This window comes from Ursus maritimus, unplaced genomic scaffold (genome assembly GCF_017311325.1).
Source record: "Ursus maritimus isolate PB19 unplaced genomic scaffold, ASM1731132v1 scaffold_27, whole genome shotgun sequence".
NCBI classification, from domain to species: Eukaryota; Metazoa; Chordata; class Mammalia; order Carnivora; family Ursidae; genus Ursus; species Ursus maritimus.
In genome coordinates, this window is record NW_024425230.1 from 78,935 (window position 1) to 97,351 (window position 18,417).

Below are 18,417 nucleotides of genomic sequence, written 5' to 3' on the forward strand. Positions count from 1 at the left end.
AGGTGTCCACAGCATCTGGCCCTTCAGAGCATGTCACATGATACGGGGGGTGGGTGGGCGGTGAGTCAGGAATTGAGAAGGCTGAGACACCAGCCACAATGATGAACAGTGGTATTCCTCACCAGGTGCTTAACACAGTGCCCAGAGCTCATTGTGATGCTTGGCTCCTGGATGTGGCCCCCGCCCCGAGCACCAGAGACTGCCACAGTGGGGTATATTCTACTAGAAAAGCTATTCTCAGCTGGACATGTTCTTGTTTTCCTTTGGTGTCTCTTAAACGTGCGCTGGATTCTATGTGAAAGAGGAAGGACCACCACATTCACACGAGGAAACATCCAGTAATTAATTAGTAGACCATGCTGTCTCTCTGGATCCCAAACCATGGAAGAAAACAACCACCCCACCAAGGACAGTCTGCCCAGTCTGAACATCTGTCAGATGACACTATATCAGGTTTTGTGATGCTTACCTATGGGCCTGCATTTGGCCGAGGGGCCGTTTTTAGCATTTCTATTTTCTCAAGGGACCCACATGGGGCCATGAGAGTCGGAGAGCATAGTACAGGCGTGTCAGGCTGGGCCTAGGTGTTAGGGAGCTGAGGAAGGGCAGCTGCAGGCTGTGAGGAGGGCCCTTGACTCTACCTCAGGGATTAAGACTTTACTCTGGAGTACTGGGCCCATTCTGCCTTTTATTTTTTTATTATTATTATTTTTGTGTAGATTTGTTTTTTTAATAAAAATATTTTTTATTATATTATGTTAGTCACCATACAGTACATCCCTAATTTTTGATGTAATGTTCCATGATTCATTACTTGCGTATAACACCCAGTGCACCATGCAATACGTGCCCTCATTAGACTATCCCATTCCCCCACCCCCCTCCCCTCTGAAGCCCTCAATTTGTTTCCCAGAGTCCATAGTCTGTCATGGTTCATTCTCCCTTCTGTTTACCTCCCCTTTCTTCTTCCCTTTCGTCTACTGATCTTCCTACTTCTTATGTTCTAGAAATGAGTGAAACCATATGATAATTGTCTTTCTCTGCTTGACTTATTTCGCTTAGCATTATCTCCTCCAGTCCCGTCCATGTTGCAGCAACTGTTGAGAAATCGTTCTATTTGATGGCTGAGTAATATTCCATTGTATATATGGACCACATCTTCTTAATCCAGTCATCTGTTGAAGGGCATCTCGGCTCCTTCCACAATTTAGCTATTGTGGACAATGCTGCTATGACATTGGGGTGCATATGGCCCTTCTCTTCACTACGTCTGTATCTTTGGGGGAAATACCCAGTAGTGCAATTGCTGGATCATAGGGTAGCTCAAATTTTAACTTTTTAAGGGACCTCCACACTGTTTTCCAGAGTGGCTGTACCAACTTGCATTCCCACCAACAATGTAGGAGGGATCCCCTTTCTCCACATCCTCTCCAGCAATTGTTGTTTCTTGCCTTGTCAATTTTTGCCATTCTAACTAGCGTTAAGGTGGTATCTTAGTGTGGTTTTGATTTGAATTTCCCTGATGGCTAATGATTTTGAACGTTTTTTCATGTGTCTGTTAGCCGTTTGTATGTCTTCTTTGGAAAAGTGTCTGTTCATATCTTCTGCCCATTTTATGATTTGTTTATTTGTTTCTTGTCTATTGACTTTGAGAAGTTCTTTGTAGACCTTGGATACCAGTCTTTTATCTGTAGTGTCATTTGCAGATATCTTCTCCCATTCCGGGGGCTGCCTCTTACTTTTTTTGACTGTTTCCTTGGCTGTGCAGAAGCTTTTTATCTTAACGAAGTCCCACAAGTTCGTTTTCCTTTGTTTCTCTTGCCTTTGGAGATGTGTCATGAAAAAAGTTGCTGTGGCCGATGTCAAAGAGGTTGCTGCCTATGTTCTCCTCTAGGATTTTGATGGATTCCTGTCTCACATCGAGGTCTTTCATCCATTTGGAGTTTATCTTTGTGTATGGTGTGAGAGAGTGGTCCAGTTTCATTCTTTTGCATGTAGCTGTCCAATTTTCCCAACAACATTTATTGAAGAGACTCTTTTTTCCACTGGATGTTTTTTCCTGCTTTATCAAAGATTAGTTGCCCAAAGAGCCGAGGGTCCATTTCTGGGTTCTCTATTCTTTTTTTTTTTTTTTTTTAAGATTTTATTTATTCATTCGACAGAGATAGAGACAGCCAGCAAGAGAGGGAACACAAGCAGGGGGAGTGGGAGAGGAAGAAGCAGGCTCATAGCGGAAGAGCCTGATGTGGGGCTCAATCCCATAACACTGGGATCACGCCGTGAGCCGAAGGCAGACGCTTAACCGCTGTGACACCCAGGCGCCCCTGAGTTCTCTATTCTGTTCCATTGGTCTGTGTGTCTGTTTTTGTGCCAGTACCATGCTGTCCTTGTGATCAAAGCTTTGTAGTACAGCTTGAAATCCGACATTGTGATGCCCCCAGCTTTGTTTTTCCTTTTCAACAATTCCTTGGCAATTTGAAGGGCTTATGCTCGGTTCCACACAAATTTAAAGGCTGTTTGTTCCAGTCTGAAAAAGTCATTGGTATTTTTGATCAGATGGCATTGAAATGTAGATGTGCTCTGGAGCATAGACATTTTAACTATGTTAATTCTATCGATCTATGAGCATGGTATATTTTCCATCTCTTTTGTATGTCTCTTCAGTGTCTTTCAAGAGTGATTTGTAGGTTTCTAGAATATGGTTCCTTCTTACGCTCTGGTTAAGTTAATTCCGAGATAACGTATGATTTTTGGTGCTATTGTAAATGAAATCGATTCCCTAATTTCTCTTTCTTCAGTCTCATTGTTCATGTACAGAAATACAACTGATTTCTGAGCATTGATTTTGTATCCCGCCACATTACTGAACTGCTCTATAACTTCTAGTAGTTTGGGGGTGGATTCTTTTGGGTTTTCCATATAGAGTATCATGTCATTCATTAAGAGAGACGAGTTTGATCTTTTCTTTGCCGATTTGGATACATTTTATTCCTTTTTGTTGTCTGATTGCTGTTGCAAGGACTTCTAGTACTATGTTGAAGAATAATGGCGAGAATGGGCATCCTTGTCATGTTCCTGATCTTAAGGGAAAGGCTTCCAACTTCTCCCCATTGAGAATGATATTTGCTATAGGCTTTTCCTACATAATTTTTATGAGATTGAGGAATGTACCCTCTATCCCTACACTCTGAAGTGTTTTAATCAGGAAAGGATGCTTTATTTTGTCAAATGATTTTTCTGCACCAGTTGAGAGGATCATATGGTTCTTGACTCTTTTCTTGTTTTTATATCTATCACGCAGGATGGTTTGCTGATGTTGAACCATCTTACGCCAAGGATGTATCCCACTTGGTCATGATGGATAATCCTATATCGTACCTGTTGGATCTACAGCTTTAGATCTTGTTGAGAATGAGCATCCATATTCAGAACTAGGAAATCGGGCTGTAATTCTCCTTTTTGATGGGGTCTTTGCCTGGTTTGGGGGTCAAGGTAATATTGGCCTCATAGAATGAGTTTGGTAGTTTTCCTTCTGTTTCTATCCTTTGAAACAGCTTCAGGAGAATATTTCTTCTGAACTGTTTTGGTGAATTCCAGAATCCTCAGCACCTGGAGCTCTTATTTTTGAGGTTTTTGATCTACTTTAATTCTCTTCATAAATTAATGGAACTCTGTTTAAAAAATCAATTTTTTCCTCTTTCAGTCTTGGTGGCTTATAGGTTTCCAGGAAGGCATTCATTTCTTCCAGGTTGTTTAATTTATTGGCTTAAACTGTTGATAAAAGTTTCTAATGATCCTTCCTATTTCATTGGTGTTGGTTGTAACCTCTCCCTTTTCATTCATAATTTTATTAATTTGGGTCCTTTCTCTATTCTTTTGAATAAGTCTGGCCAGTGGTTTATCGATCTTATTTATTCTTTCAAAGAACCAGCTTCTAGTTCTGTTGATCTGCTCTACTGTGCTCCTGGTTTCTAATTCATTGATCTCTGCTCTAATCATGATCAACTGCTTTCTCGTGCATGGGTTAGGCCTGTTCTTCTGTTCCAGCTCCAGCTTCTTGAGGTGAGAATATAAAAACTGCATTTTAGATTTTTCTATTCTTTTGCGTGAGTCTTGGATGGCTATGTTTTCCCCTTAGGACTGCCTTTGCAGTGTCCCATAGGTTTGGACCGTATTGTTTTCATTCTCATTGGTCTCCATGAATTGTTTAAATTGATTTTTGATTTGCTGGTTTATTGAATCATTCTTGAGCAGGATGGTTCTTAGTTTCCAAGTGTTTGAGTTTCTTCCAAATTTTTCCTTGTGGTTGAGTTCCAATTTCAAAGCATTGTGGTCTGAGAATATGCAGGGAATTATTTCAGTTTTGGTATCGGTTGAGACCTGTTTTGTGACCCAGTGTATGGTCTATCCTGGAGAACATTCCATGTGTATTCGAAAAGAATGAGTATTCTATTATTCTCAGTGTAGTGTTCTATATATATCTGTGAGGTCCATCTATTCTAGTATGTTATTCAAAGCTCTTGTTTCTTTGTTGATTTTCTGCTTAGGTGTTCTCTCTATTGCCTATAGTGGAGTGTTGAGGTCCCCTACTATTAACGTATTTTTATCTATATGTCTCTTTATTCTGGTTAAGAGTTGGCTTGTGTATCTAGCTGCTCCCCTGTTGGGGGCATAGATATTTATAATTGTCATATCCACTTGTTGGATACATCCTTTAAGAATAATATAGTGTCCTTCTGTATCTCTAACTACAGTCTTTAGTTTAAAATCTAATCTGTCTGATAGGAGAATTGCTACCCCAGCTTTCTTTTGAGGTCCATTGGCATGAAAAATGGTTTTCCATCCCTTCACTTTCAGTCTGGATGTATCTTTAGGTTCAAAATGAGTCTCTTGTAGGCAGCAAATGGATGGGTCATGTCTTTTTATCCAATCTGCAACCCTGTGGCGTTTATGGGAGCATTTAGGCCATTCACATTAAGAGTGATTATTGAGAGACATGATTTTAATGATGTCATGTTGTCTGTAATGTCTTTGTTTCTATAGATTGTAAATTTCTGTTCTGTATCACTCTTGGTACTTTTAGTTTTATGGAACCCCCCTTAATATCTCTTGTAGGGCTGGTTTCGTGGTTATGAAATTGGTCAGTGACTGGCGATTCTGGAAGGTCCTTATCTCTCCATCAATTCTGAATGACAGCCTTGCTGGATAAAGGATCCTTGGCTGTTTTTCTCTGAAAGAGCTTTAAAAATGCCACCCCCCCAACCCTTTCTCTCATTTCAGGGCTGTGTAGACAGGTCTGACATAATTCTGACATTTTTGCCTCTGTACATGAAAATTTTTTCGCCCTGGCCGCTTTCAATACTGTATCCTTGGGTCTAATATTTGCGATTTGCACTATGACGTGACGTGGCGTAGGTTTGTCGTGGTTGAACTTGGGAGTGGTCCACTCTGTCTCTTGGACACAAATGCTTGTTTCCTTTGCTAGATTAGGGAAGTTTTCACTACAATTTGTTCAAATATCTCTTCTAGACCTCTCTCTTTCTCCACCCCCTCGGGGATGCCGATGATTCTGACATTGGAATGTTTCACTGTAGTCAGTAATCTCCTGTACCCTACATTCTTGAGATTGAATTTTTTTGAGCCAAGTTTCTGTTTTAACTTCCTCTTCTACCATCCCATCCTCCAATTCACTAATTCGTTCTGCCTCATTCACCCTGGCCGTCAGAGCATCTAGTGTTGACTGAATTTGATTCATAGAATTTTTAATTTCTGCCCGATTCGCTCTCATTCCCGCCCTTAGAGATTCTGTATTCTCATTAATATTTTCATTAATACTTTTTTCAAGTCTACACATCATCTTGACCATTGTTACTCTGAACTCCATTTATGATAATTTGGTTATATCTATATCCATCAGTTCTGTACAGAGGCCACAGACTCATTATCTTTTCTTTGCTGCAGGGGATTTCTCCTTCTCATCATTCATATGAGTAGAGGTTGCGGGGTTGTCCAGAGCTCAAATTATTGATCAGGACCCAGGCAGTGTGCACTTGTTTTATTGGGACCTTAGGGATGTGGGCTTCTTGATTTTTCAGCCTGCCTTCTGGGGGAGGGGCCTGCCATGCCGATACTCAGGCAACCCTGTTTGGGTAGAGTCTCCCTGTCCCCTGTGAGGGGGGATGGGGTTTGGCACAATGTGAGCTGGTATTTCCAGGCTTTTGTTCTCTGGCAGCTTTCCCTGGCAGTTTTCTGTGGCTCTTCTGAGAGTCAGAGCAGCAGTGGCCGAATCCTAGTCTCTGTCTCAGAACAGAGAGTTCGCAGTCTGCTCTCCACTGAGCTCTCTTGGCCTCTTTAACTCTGTTTCTGTTGGTGCTGCTAAAAACCCTGCAGCGTTCTGTTTTGTGCACCCCACAGCGTTCTGTTTTGTGCACCCCACAGCCCGTGTCCCAGCCCTCACTTCCAGGGCCGGCACATCTCTGTCCTTTGTGTTTCTAACACTGCCAGCCGCCCCCCGTTCCCGCGTACACTCCTGAGCTCTCTGTTTCAGTGTGGTTGGAGTGCACTCCAGAGCGCCAGTTGTCAGTCTGGACGCGCGCGTGCTCCCGAGCTCCCGGTTTCAGTCTAGTTCCAGTGAGCACTCCGGAGCTCCAGTTTTCAGTCTGGTCGCACGCACGTTCCCCGGCTCACGGTCTCAGTCTGCTCTCTGCGGGTGCTGGTCGGTGAGTCCATCCCGCTACCCAGTGCAGGTGGCTACTGCTTCCCGGCGCCCGTGCGCGGCAGCTCCCTCCCCCTTCCGTTTATCTTCCCATATCTGGGTGCAGTTTCATGGCTCCCCGCTTCATACCTGAATACTAAGTGCTGGAGATGTTCATTTGTAGAGATCCAGATGTATCTTCCTGCGTCTCAGGCTGATTCCGTGGATGTTCAGGGTGGTCTGGTACCTATCCAGCTCGACTCAGGGGACCAGCTGAAAAAGGGCACCCCTACTCCTCCGCCATCTTAACTCCTCCCTCCTTTTTTGTAGATTTCTCTGCTAAATGAGTTGCTCCCAAGCAGAGTCCAGAAGCTCAGGCACCTAAGTTCCTTAGGACAGAAAATCCATTCTGCCTTTTATTGATTGATTATTTTAGCATCAGAGTGGTTTCTTCATACAAATCTCAGGAGACGTACCAGTATATAGCTAAAAGCGGGGCTTCTTTCCTTTGGTTTCATAGAACATGGTTGGAAAGGCACCGCTGAAGTTAGCAGTAGCCAGTGCAAATGTGAGCAGAAGACTAACATGGTCAGAGTTGTACTTTGCACAGGGAAAAGAAGTGACAAAGGCGAGTGACAGCCATGAGTGCAGTTTTGGAGTGCTCCAGACTAGAGAGGGCCTGGTTCAACAGAGTGGGACAGTAGCAGGAAATTGCAGAGGGGGACAGGGTGCTCAGGAAACTGACAGACAGCTCTTGTCTTGTGAAGACCCCGTGGCACTGGAGACCAGTGTCCTGGAGGGGGAGCCCAGAGATAACAAGATTTCCAAATGGACTCCATCTCACACTTCACCGTGTGTTTGATTTTGTTTCTCCGTCAATGCATCATTTCTTTTGATGTGATTGTAAAAGAGACTAGTGTTGCTTTGAGAACGAATTTGAAGTTTTTGTGCATTAAAACAATTGAGTTTCTTCAGCACTCAGGCTTGGCTAGAAAATGATGTTTGGTTTTTAATTAGGAACTTTTTGCCTGGTGATCACAGCAGTCCCATCCCCACCCTTCCATCTCCCCTCTTAATCTGGAGAAATAAGTTGGAGTCCATGCTAGTTGGTGATACGGAAAAGCACATTGTTTTATTTTTAATTTTTAATTTTTTTCTTTCCATGTTTTTATTTAAATTCCAGTTAACATATTGTGTACATTTAATTTCAGGTGTACAATTCAGTGATTCAGCACTTACATACATCACCTGGTGCTCATCACAAGTGGGTTCCTTAATCCCCATCACCTGTTTAACTCATCCACCCACCCACCTCCCCTCTAGCCACTCTGAGTTTGTCCTTTATAGTTAAGAGACTGTTTCTTGGTTTGCCTCCCCCACCCACCCCGTGTGTGTTTGTTTCATTTCCTAAATTCCACTTATGAATGAAATCATATGGTATTTGTCTTTCTCTGACTGACTTGTTTCACTTAGCATAATACCCTCTAGCTCCATCCACATGTCATTGCAAATGGCAAATTTTCATTCTCTTTTGTGGTTGAATAATATTCCATTATATGCATATGTGACACACACACACACTTCTTTATGCATTCATCAGTCAGTGGACATTTGGGCTTTTTCCATAATTTGGCTATTGTAGACAATGCTGCTGTAAACATAGGGGCTCATGTATTCCTTCAAATTAGTATTTTTGTATCCTTTGGGTAAATACCTAGTAAGGCACATTGTTTTAAAATGTGGGAGAGAAAGGCAAGGTTCAATAAAATACGCTTCTCTTCCTCACATGATTTATTTTGCATGTGAACAGATTGCACAAAAATATTGGACATTTCTACTTTTCTGGGAAGTACCTTTATTTGCATATAGAAGAGGAAGAAAATTAGCGATCATCTTACACACATTAGCAGAATTGTTTCATAGTTTTTTGTTTGGTTATGTTGTGGAGTTTGGTGAGCAAAATACTTTTCAATTTGTAAAATAAAAGTTTAGAAATACTGAGAAGACTCCTCTTGGTCATGTTGCCTCAGGTATATCAGCACTTGCACAACACTCTCACTGTGGGCGCCACAGGCAGGACGCTTGAATGGGCACCAGGATGATCAGTGCTGCGTTTTCCTGCCTGTGGTTTCACCATGTTTTGTAATCTTGCTGTTGAGCTGCCCTGACAGTTTCTATTTTAAACAGTGATTATTCCTGTCAGTGCCTGTGCAGAGCTCCCACTTGTTGGCTCTTGGATAGGACGCACCTTCACTCGGCTTATGTCTGACACTGGGCCACACTCCTTGCAGGTGCCCCCTAAGGGAGGCTCTGGGTCCCAGTCTGTGCTGGACTCTGACCCCCTGTGTGCGTGGTGCCAGTGCTGCTGCTCCTGCCTCTCAGCTTACCCCCGAGTCCCCAGCTTCTGGCCTCTGAGTTGGTGGCCCAGTGCTTCATTCCCTGCTTGGTGCATCCAGTGCTAACTATGCTACACATACCACTGCCTGCCTCTGCAGGGCTTTGGGGGCAACTTTTAGTCCTGTTTGTGAACTGGGTTAGCTGCCCCTGTATCTTACTGATAGTGAGACCCAGCCCAGTCTGGTTCCTGGCCCTTGGAAGCTTAATATTTATTAATAGGCGTGTACCTAGTGTAAGAGTTTTAATTTCATTTCTGTTTTTGTGGACAGTAATTTATCTAGGTAAGACCTTGCCTTGATCAAAGGTATGGATCTGTGGAACTTGTGCTGGGTTCCTTTGTGAGTAGGTGAGACGTGCTGGAGTTAAGTGTTTGATTTGCTAAAGATTTAAATTTAGAGGCTGTATGAAAGACGGAAGTAACCAGAATCAGTTTGCTTACTGCTTATGTTTTGAGCTGTTTCTCTTGGTGTTTTTTGGCCATCCTTCTAAATGAGGCCCCTCGTCAAGCTGATTACATCGTCTCTAGGTTCGACCTTTATCGGCATTTATTTTCTTTTGCTCATCACTTTTATTCTTTTACACTAGTAGATGAATGTCCTTTCTTCCAAATACATGCAAATGATTTCACCCAAAAATGTTTTCAAATGTTTTTCGTTTCCAGAACAGTGCTAGGCGAATGGTGCTAGAACAGAAATACAGCTCTATGGTGATAGAAGTTTATCCTCTCATCTGCTAAAACAATGAGGCCCCCCTTCCGTGGTTGCTTCCTCACACCTGCACTCACCTCTGTGAAACTCACTTTGTTGACTTCTTTGTTTGCCTCTGGTCTTTACCCAAGTGGACACAGTGCCTGGTGACGGGGTGGTGATGGTGATTCTGTCCCTGCTCTGGTTGTGGGGCCTCTGAGCCTTGCTCTGCTCATCTGTTAAGGTGTGGTAGCCCCATATTGAGGGCAGCTGAGGGGACAACTTGTTGAGAAGATGTCAGGGTGAATCTGAGGCTGAGGGGCAGACTTTGCCAGGTGAGGGAGAAAGGAGGTCAGCACCTGTGGGGCCTTCAGCATGTTGTGGGCACTGCCTTTCCAGCGGGCAGCTGTGAGGCCCTCCACCCTAGTGTTGGGAACCCCAGCCTCCTGTCTACATGTACTTGCTTGACCCCTGATGTTCGCCTGTGGGGGCCACCTGAGGTGCATGGGGCATTATCCCTGGGCTCTAGCTTCAGGTGGGAAATGAAAGGGAGGGGTGCCCTAGTTTGCTGTGCTCGGGGGCTCCACTGGCAGTATTGTTGAGGCGGTGCAAGGGGGATTTATGCATTCCAGTGTGCTCTGTGTCACAGCGGGAGAGGGGAGTCTGCAGTGAGATACAGAGTCTTATGGAGGCAAATGCCAGCAAGATATTGAAGACCCTGCCCTGTACAGACCTGAATCTCCATTCTGCGTGAGTCTCTTCCTGGTAGTGAGCAACCTATGGTTGCTTGACTCCCACCTGAGGTCCCCTGTGTCCCAGGAGTGCCTCACCTAAGGGTAGGGAATATGGGGCCTGGGAGGAAGAAATAGCCAGCTGGGGTCTCACCGGACTGAGAGTGTTCTAGTGTGTCACAGCACAGCCTTCCCTCCCCTCCCCTCCATCCCCTTCTCTCCAGTTCGGCCTCCTGGGCATGTGGTCCGCATGCCAGGGTCATGCCATGGACACAGGCTGAGTGAAAGAATAAGCTGGGTAAGTGGGGCACATAGCATAGTGGGCAGGGTTCCCTAGTTCAGACCACTGACCAGCTCTCACCCACCAATGGTGAGAATGCTGAGTAGCTATCTGGAGCGTAGGTATCGCCTGAACCAAGGGGATCCCTGTGAGTGATTCAGGGGTATTTGAACAGTCACTGGAAGAGCAACAAAGTACGTTCAGTATGTCCTTTGAAATCTTTATTTTAAAAATTGTTAAATTTACAAAGTCAGTTGATGGTTTGTTAAAATGGCAGTTTTATAATTTGACAAGCTGTAGAGCTTGGAGACAGACTTGAGGGCTGGGAACTACTGCCAATAGAGACTCAGTCAATGAGGAAGAGCCTGGTTGGACATTGTTTGATGATGTAAACCAAGGAGAGTGCCTTATTTGCAGTTAGCTTACTGCGAGGGGGTGGGTGTGGGGGCTCACACACCGGAAGTGCCTCATTCTTTGAGAATGAGGTTCGAGTGGTCCACTGGCCTTTGTTTTACCCCTAGCCATCTGCTTTCTCTGCACTGAGCCTGTATTGTTTCATGATCAAAAAATACCAGCACATGATGGATTTTAGCAGCCAGTCGGTGCAAGGGCATATGGACCCTGTTGGGGTAATTCTCAACTCATTCTTAGTTCTAGGTTAGTTTGCTTGGGCTGCCAGAACAAATACCACAGACCAGGTGCCTTAAGCAACCGAAATGTATTGTCTCACAGTTAATGGAGGCTGAAAGTTTGAGATCAAGGTGTCAGCAGGGTTGGTTCCTTCCAAGGTCTCTCTCCTAGATTTGCAGGTGGCTGCCTTCTCTCTCTGTTCCCACATGCTCCTCCCTTTGTGCTTGTGGTCACAAGCCATCCTGCTGTGACCAGGCCCCAACTGATGTACATCTCTGTATGTGTTCATGTAAGCTGAATTGGTGAAGACAGAAATGTGATGGAGTTGTTAAACTGTACATTCCCACCTGGCAGCACTGGTAGGGTTGAGCACCATTCCAGGTAAGTCATTTCATGATGCTTCTGGGCACTGGCATTGTGGAAGCTGCTTACACAGGCTCGTCACTCCTTCAGGTGCAGTGGAGGCTCTGCCCCTCGGGTCATGCAGTGGCGAGGCAGACGAGGGGTCCTTATCTTGGGTATACAACACAGGCTTTGTGGGGGCTGGCAGCAGCATGCGCAGTGAGCAGGGAAGGGGACCAGAGACCATGAGGCAGATGTCACGCTGGGAGGAAACCCCAGTGGGCCTGAGGGGACAAGGTAGGAAGGGGCAAGTTCCTGTGGCCAGGTTGTCGCAGAGTGGTTGCAGTGAGCATGGACTTCGTTTCTTGGGCGGTGTGATGCCCACGATGAGCATAGGGTTTGTTGGTGGCAGTTCGAGATGGAGAAAAGTAAATGGACTTAAAAGAAATCCTGAAGGTAGAATTGTGAGGTGTCAAAAAACAAGTCCGGACAGAGACTTTGGAGACTTGGACCCAGAGCTGAGTATTCCCAACTTTTCTTGATGTGGTTGAGGCAGAGGCGATGCCGAAACGCATTTGTGGAAAATGCACAGGATGGAGAGACATGGGAGTGTTTGTGGGGCCCTGGGACTGTGTGTGTGTGTGTGTGTGTGTGTGTGTGTGTGTGTGTGTGTGTGTTCGTGGCAACTGCAGGGCTCCACATGGCAGAGTGTTTGCTGGGGAATGTTTATGACCGAAAAAAATGAAATACGAAAATGTAACAAATGGGGAAGAACAGCAGTGACCTACAGCCCGGCCTTGGCCAGTGGTCCACAGAAAGCTAAAAACGTGCTGCACAAAGATGTTCAACAACTTGAACATTTCTACGGAAGCTGGAAGAAAAAAGCAGCTTACAAAACAGCATGTATCATATTATCTTCTTTTTGTTGGGGGGTGGGGAGATTATGGTGTTTTTTTTTTCCTTTTCCACATTTTCTGATTTATATACAGTAAATATTGCTGTTTTTTTGCTCTTGATTTTTAAAAATTGTAACATCAAATGTACCATTTTGAACATTTTTAAGTGTACAGTTAGTTCAGTGACATCGAGTGCATTCACAGTGTTGTACAACCATCTCCACTGTCCTCTCCAGAATTTTTCCCATCTTCCCAGATGGGAACTTTCTACCTGTTAAACACAAACTCCCCATTTCCAACCCCCGACAACCACGATTCTGCATTCTCTCTCTGACTCAGACTACTCTAGGTACCTAACCTAGGTGTAATCATGCATTATTTGTCCTTTGGTGACTGGTATATTTCACTCGGCATGATGTGCTCAGGGTTCATCCATGTTGTAGCCTGTGCGAAAATTCCCTTCCTTGTTAATTATATCTCATCGTGTATATGTACCACACAAATATTGCTATTTTTATATAGAAAAGTGTCCTTAAATACTGATTTGGATTAAGTCGAGCATTTATCTTTTTCCTTGGATGTGACCTAAGTGTTTCCCTAACCCTGTCTGTGAGCCTCCTGCACTGCCTCTTCCCCCACTGAAGGTGGCCTCTCTTGAGCAGAGGAGAGGGAGGAAGAAGAGTCCTATGCGTGTTGGGCAGGAGGCCAAGGTTGGTCCCATGGGCAGTGTGGCTGTCCCAGGTGGTGGGCCTGACCCGTTTTCTCATTGACCAATGGCACCGGTGGCGTGAGGTCGTGGAAGGACTGCGGGAGCTCCCACGCCTCTCCTGGCACAGCATGGTTTCTGGCCATGCAGAGGGCCAAAAGTGGCACTCAGGGCTGGATCCATAGGAAGCACGTCATTTGGCAGCCTGGTGCCTTGGAAGCCATCACCGCTCTGCAGGGCAGTGGCCAGGGCGACGACCAGCCCTTGCTACTCAGTGCTTTGCTCTCCTGGGCGTCTTCTTTCATAAGTATGCGGAACAGGAAGTCCTGATGATGGAAGTTTTTAAAAGGCCATTTTCCTTGTTTACAAAAGGACCAGATATTTTGAAAACTTATCTGCTACATTTTATATTTATAGTTAGAAACATACAGAGTAGATCTGTTGTCGAGAGGAGTTTTGCGTAAATGCCAGTTAGGCCCACTAGGTCCCGGTAGTCAGTTCCCCTGTGTTCTGGCTGATTTCCTGTCAAGGACAGAATTGTTGCTGTCACCAGTGCACTTGTGGATTTACTTCTCCTTTCAGTCCTGTTGGTGTTGGCTTGGTGCAGTCTGAAGCTCTCTCTTACCAGATGCATCCACACTGAGCATTGGTCTGTCTCCTTGGTGAATGACCTTCTGTCACTCTGCGGTCCACCTCATTATCCCTGGTAGTTTTCTTGCTCTGAAGTTGACTACTCGCGTGGCCATTCCAGCTTCCTTTGGACCGGTGCTTGCACAGTTTGTCTTTTCCCCTTTTACTTTCAACATATATCATTATAGTCGAGGTGAGTTTCTTATAGCTGGGATATAGTTAAGTCAGGACTTTTTCATCCTTTTGACAATCTCTGGCTTTTAGTGTGTTTAGACTTTTTTTTTTTTTAAAGTTTCCTCTTCTTCTGGGATCCCAATTATTCTAATATTGTTTCAATTTATGATACCACTTATTGCTCAGATTCTCCTCTTGTGATCCAGTAGTTGTTTTTCTCTTTTTCTCAGCTCCTTTATTCTCCATCATTTGGTCTTCCATTACATTGATTCTCTCTTCTGCCCCATTTATCCTAGCAGTTGGAGCCTCCATTTATTATTGCATCTCATTAATAGCCTTTTTTTATTTCAACTTGGTTAGATTTCAGGTCTTTTATTTCTCCAGAAAGGGATTCTCTGGTGTCTTCTATGCTTTTTTCAAGCCCTGCTAGCATCTTTATTATCGTTATTCGGAACTCTAGTTCCGACACCTTACTTACATCCATACTGATTTAGGTCCCTGGCAGTCAGTACTGCCTCTTGTTGTGTTTTTTGAGCTGAGTTTTTCTGTCTTGTGATTCTTGTGGAAAGTGGTCGCTTTTCTACTTGTAGAGTTGCAGCTATTCTTTTCTTAGTTCTCAGTTCTTAGCCCTTCAGTTGAGTTCACAGGTGTTCAGAATGATTTGATAGCTGTCTAGCTGAATTCTTGGGAACAGACGTAACGAAGGCCTCCTGCTCCTCTGCCATCTTGGACTATCTTTTTTTTAAGTTTTATTTACTTATTTCTTTATTTAGAGAGAGAGAGTGAGCAGGGGTAGGGGTAGAGAGAGAAGAAGAGAGAATCTCAAGCGGACTCCCTGCTGAGCGTGGAGCCGGATCCCACTGAGGCACTCAGGCACCCCTGTTTAGACTATTCATGATCAAGTAATTACTGGCATGTTTGGATATCACACACACACATTTTTTTTTTTTTTTTTGTCTTATGAACAGTAGAAATTTATTTCTCACAGTTCTGGAGGCTCAGAAGTCTAAGATTAGGGTGTCACGGTCCCAGTATTGTCTTGTTTGGTGAGGGTCTGTATTTTCTGATTTTTAATAAGAAATATGTATTTGGGCTTTATCTGTTTCTGACAGAGAGCTCCTAAAACCCTTACAGTTTCTTAAGTGGTAAGGAAGATATTGATACTCATAACAAACCCCTTTCAACCACACCTGAGTTTATGGTAATGAGGTGACTTTTGGAACGCCCCTTAAGAAGGGGGCTGGTTGTCAGACCCAGCATTTGATTAGAGGGTTGGAACTTTCAATCCCACCTTCCTGACCTTGGAGGTTAAATCCTTTGCCAATGGCCAGTGATTTAATCAGTCATTCATGCTCATGTAAGGAAGCCCACAACAGGGTTCAGAGAATTTCTGGATTGATGAAATACATGGACGTTTGGGAATACTGTAGAGCACTCACAAGGGCACAGAAGTTCAGCACCCTTTCCCCATAACTTGCTCTGTGCCTGTCTTCCATCTGGCTTTTCCTGAGCTACATCATTTATAATAAACTGGTAATCTAGTCAGTAGAACATTTTCCTGAGTTCTGTGAGCCACTCTGGCAAATTAATGAAACCCAAGGAGAGGGTTTTATTGTGGGAACCTCTAATTTATGGCTGGTTGGTCCAAAGCACAGATGACAACCTGGACTTTGGGTTGGTATCTGAAGTGGAGGAGGGGGCAGCCTTGTAGTACTGAGTCCTTAACTTGTGGGATCTGATGCTATCTGCAGGTAGATAGTGTCAGAATTAAGCTGAATTGTAGGACACCCAGTTGGTATTCAAGAATTACTTGGTGGTGTGGGGAAAAAAGCCACACAGTGGAATTGGTCGCAGAATCAGAGGACCCTTTTCCAGGTTGCAGACACCAACTTCTCATTATGTCCTTAAATAGCAGAAAGAGGATCCCTGTGTTTTTCATTGGTCTGCTTCCTTTTCCTGCCTTCTGTTAGGTTGTCTGAACGTTTTTAGTATTCCATTTTAATTTATCGTGTATGATCTTTTCATAAGTTATATTGCTTTTTATAGTTTTTTTTTTAATTGGTTGCCCTGGGGATTATAAAGGACACGCTTAACTTTTCAGTTTGCTTCAAATCAATATTTCACTAGTTCAAGTGGAATGTAGGAAATTTACACCATGTTAGGTCCTTTTGCCTCCCCTCTAATGTCATAGCTCTCTTACATATTACATTTATAGTTAGCAAAACCCCGTTAGACAGTGTTTTAATTTTTGCTTTCAAACCCTAAAGAGCTGTGGAGGAAATAGTCTATTCTCTCTGCTACCTGTTTACCCTTTGGATTGCTTTTGCTTTGTTCTGTGTCCCAAGTCCTTCTGATATTCCTTCCCTTTTATTTATTCCCTTATTTCATCTTCATTCCTGAAGGATATTTCACTTGATGTAGGATTCTGTGTTGACACTCCTTTCAGACTTAAAAAGTGTCATTCTACTTTCTCAGGTCTCCTTGGTTTCTGAGGAGAAATCCACAGGCATTCAAATTGTTGTTCTGTAGGTAATAAAGCATTTTTTCTCTGTTTCCGAGATATTTTTTCTTTTTCTTTTTTTCACCATTAATTTTTTTTTTTTAAATTTGAGTACAGTTGATACACAATTTTGCACTAGATTTCAGGTGTACAGCTTACTGATTTGACATGTTTTTACATTATTCTGTGTTTGCCACAAGTATAGCTACCCTCTCTCCTGATACATCTCTATTACGGTATTATTGACTATCCCTTATGCTGTGCCTTGTATTCCTGTGACTTATTCATTCAAGGTATTTTTTTTTTCTTTGCTTTAGTTTATAACAGTTTGACTATGATGCGTCTGGTATGGATTTCTGTAGGTTTATCCTATTTGGGATCCATTAAGCTTCTTGAATTCATATACAAGTGTTCTGCCAAATGTAGGAGGTTTTTGGCCATTGTTTTCACCCACTTTCTGCACCCTTTGCACTCTCATGACACAAATATTAGACCATTTCTCTTGTACCAAAGGTCCTTGAGTCTCCTAATTTTTTTTAACCTTTTTTCTGTTTTTCAGATTAGATAATTTCTTTCTTTCTTTTTTTTTTAAAAGATTTTTATTCATTTATTTGACAGAGATAGAGACAGCCAGCGAGAGAGGGAACACAAGCAGGGGGAGTGGGAGAGGAAGAAGCAGGCTCATAGTGGAGGAGCCTGAGGGGCTCGATCCCATAACGCCAGGATCATGCCCTGAGCCAAAGGCAGACGCTTAACGACTGCGCCACCCAGGTGCCCCTCAGATTAGAGAATTTCTATTGTTCTAAGTTCACTTAATCTTTCCTTTGCTCTTGAGCTCATGTGGGGGGGGGGGTTAAATTTTTAGTATAGTATTTTTTAGTTTTAAAATTTCTAGAATTTTTATTTGGTTCTTTATATGGTATCTTTGTTTTCCTGGCTTTCAATTTTTTTCTTCCAGTTTGGGAGTGTTATCATTGTTTGTTAGAGCATTTTCGTAGTCATTGCTTTAAACTCTGGTACATAATTGTAATATCTGTGTTCTTTCATTGTCAGTATCTGTTAATCATCTTGTCCTATAGGAGTTAAGACATTCCTAGTTCTTTGTGCGCTGAGTAGTTTGGGCTGCAACTGGACATTTTGGATATTATGAAATGGGGCTCTGGGTCTAAGTCGTAGGAGAATGCTGATTTTTTATTTTAGCAGGTAAGCCACCTGGTTCAATTTAGACTGTGGTTTTAACCTGCCTTCTCTGGGGTATGATTCAGTGTCAGTTCTGTTCTCAGAGCCTCCGAAGTGCCATTTGGATCTGTCCCATGAGTGTCTCCTGTGGCCATCTGGGAGCTGCCTGTGGTCTCAGGGATTGGGGTGTGAGAGGATCAGATTCATACACATCCAGCTTGGGGGTGGGCCCAGAGTTCGTGAGCAACTTTATGGGCTTGCTCTTCTGAGATTCTTCCTCTCCACACTGTCCCTGGGGCTTTCCGGTGCCCTGGGGTTCCCTTTTTGGTTCTTCAGCCAGTAGTTGGGGGTTTAGTAACTCGCTCCACCATGTACTTCTACACCCGCACCTTGTCTGGCGCCCAGTGTTGGGAGGAGCAACTGGGTGCTTCTTCCATTTAGTGTTCTCACCAGCCTGCCTGCTGCTCTTTTCTTCTCACAACACACGTGTCCTGTCTGGGGTCAGAGCTTCTTGGTGTGTTGCATCTGGGGATGGAGCTACTACTCCCTGTATCTCATCTAGGATCCGAGCA

General features: G+C 43.8%; 1 protein-coding gene across 1 annotated transcript in view; it reads left to right on the forward strand.

Annotated features, from left to right (window-relative positions):
* Positions 1-18,417, forward strand: part of CYFIP1 (cytoplasmic FMR1 interacting protein 1) — a 129,360-nt gene that overhangs the window by 26,422 nt on the left and 84,521 nt on the right. The window lies entirely within an intron of this gene.